The following is a 2,500-nucleotide window of genomic DNA, read 5'->3' on the forward strand; positions in this document are numbered from 1 at the left end:
TCTCTTATAAAGACGATCGGATTCTCAAAAATTACAGCAGGATTCTATTTCCAGGACGGTCGGATTTCCTTACCGAGGCGACGGGAAACTACGAGATGAAATTACGTTTCCAAGACGACCGGATTCTCTTACCGAAACGTTCGCATAGTCTTTGAAAGCCGACTGGATTCTCTATCCAAGGCGAGAGGATTCCAAGTGTCAAAGCGTCCGTTTTCGTGTAATTGCAAGCAGGATGTTATATCAACATTAAAATTGCACTGAATCGTATATTATTATTGCTTTCGAAAAGTGTAAATACATCAAACAGAAGAATTCTTGACTTGCTTCGTCAATAAATCGGGTTTTTCTTCGGAAAATCGAACTGGTACATAAGATTACTCAGTGCTGCATTACTAGACACTAAAATACAATATTCCATTGGTAGCCATTAGATAAAAATCAAACGATGTGCACAGAAAATAAAAATAAAAAACATTATCTCCAGGTTAAAAAAAGCAAATCCTATTTTTTATGCCTACAATATATATATCTTAGAATACGAAAAAAAATAGTCAAATCAATAGTGAAAACAACGTACCCTATAATAACGAACTCAAAATGAAAAAAATAAAATAAAATAAAATAAAAGACAACGTACCCTAGAATAATAACGAACTCAAAATGAAACAAAAAATTGAAAAAGAAAAGAAAAGAAAAGAAATGGACAAAATACGTATCCTATGTATCGTCAACAAGAATACTTCAGAAGTAGCCTAAAGGAACTCAACCTTAAGTATCATATAACCCGTTTAAGTTAACAAGAGTAACATCGGCGTGTGTTCTAGTCTGTGTGGTCAACCGGTCTGGAGAAGAGAGACTGGTTGACGACACCCACGTAACACTATGATCACTAATTGGTCCATGGAAGACCTTATCACTGAAACTGGTCTTTTGTCTGGCCGGTCGCCTCTCCAACCGGTTTTTGTTGTGATCTCTCAATCAATCCTTTAGTGAACGCATCAATTTTAGAAAGAAAAAAAACATATACGTCGTATTATCAACGGAAATTTGCATATAAGAGAAACTTGTGTTGTGTCTAGAAGAGGGTGTTCGTGATGGTATCGCTCTCGAGACGCTCCTAACCTGACGGTAATCTTTTCCACTCTCTTTTAAAACGCCAATGATACTGTCCACCAATTGGGGCGACGGAAATGGCGAAATGGGGTGATTGGCGGGTAAATGAGACAAGGGAAGACCAGGGGCTGAGGAGCAGATGGACGCACATCGATCACTGATGAACTGACCGACTGGTTAGGTCAGGAACTGATAGATGTAAATAAAGAGGGAGCATCTGTATAATCGAATTCGCTCTTTGTGAATAGTCCTTGGTACAGTTTTGCGAAGTGTAAATGCATATAGTGATTGTTTTTTTTTATCAGTTCGGTATCTGAAATTATTGAAACTAAAATACCCTTGATGTTATGAATTATGAGTCGAAGCTGTATTCATTTCTGGCCATTTTGTTCTGGTTATTGTGTGTTCGACTACACATGGCTTTACGGTTGAAGGTTCCGTCTGCATATGTACATTTCCAATCCCCACACAATTGATAGATTTTTTTTATACCCTTCCCAGTGGGGCATGTTCGAGTGGACACAACGACCCGACCAACCATGTCATCCAAACCTTAGAAAATCGCCCTTTTCTCCTCACGCCCCATTGGGTATCTGTGCGCCCGTGATCGCTTGTAACCCTTTTCAGAACGGTCTTGAAGTCCAGGGAGCGTGAATATAAGGTCTGATTTGTAAGTAATGCGAAGGGGAATATGATCCGTAATACTGTCTGGTTTTAGGGTCATAGTCATCGGTATGGTTAAATGTTATCTCTCTTATCATGGGCGGAGATACTTGCAAATGTCCGTGTAAACGGAACATGGCTACGTCACTCTAGGTTGAGATATTTTTGCGTTTCTTTCCCTCAAATAAAAACTGACCTACAGGGGTTCTTAAATTGAAAGCGCGTATAATTCTCAAATAAATAGTCTCCTGTCAAAGAAATTATGAAGTGGTTACTGCCTCTTCGTCAGCCAATCAGCGATCACAGTTTCCCAGAGAACAATATGGCTGCCTGGCGGGGGTGTTTGGTTACCAATTGTGTTTTATAATTCATTACTTTGTATTTCTCATCGTGTGTCTCTATCATATTTTATTCAAAATAATTACATGAATATACATTTAAACCAAAAACAATATCTGTGATTACTAAAACTGAAATCTACTTACAATTAACTTAAAAAAGAAATACACCAATGGAAGCTTTTGGAATCATTTTCAAGCGGCAACCCGTCTGTCAATCAAAGCTTCAACAAAGACCGATTACGAGCGTCAAACAAAGAGACAAATGATTTAAAAGAGACAAATCGGGGGTAGCAAGTACGAATAATATGTTAGGAAAGCGTAATTAATGACTGACCAGAAACAGGGCCCTTTGTTTTTAAAGCGTGGAGTTCAAGTCGACGGTC

This window comes from Penaeus vannamei, chromosome 16, assembly GCF_042767895.1.
Source record: "Penaeus vannamei isolate JL-2024 chromosome 16, ASM4276789v1, whole genome shotgun sequence".
In the NCBI taxonomy this organism is placed as follows: domain Eukaryota; kingdom Metazoa; phylum Arthropoda; class Malacostraca; order Decapoda; family Penaeidae; genus Penaeus; species Penaeus vannamei.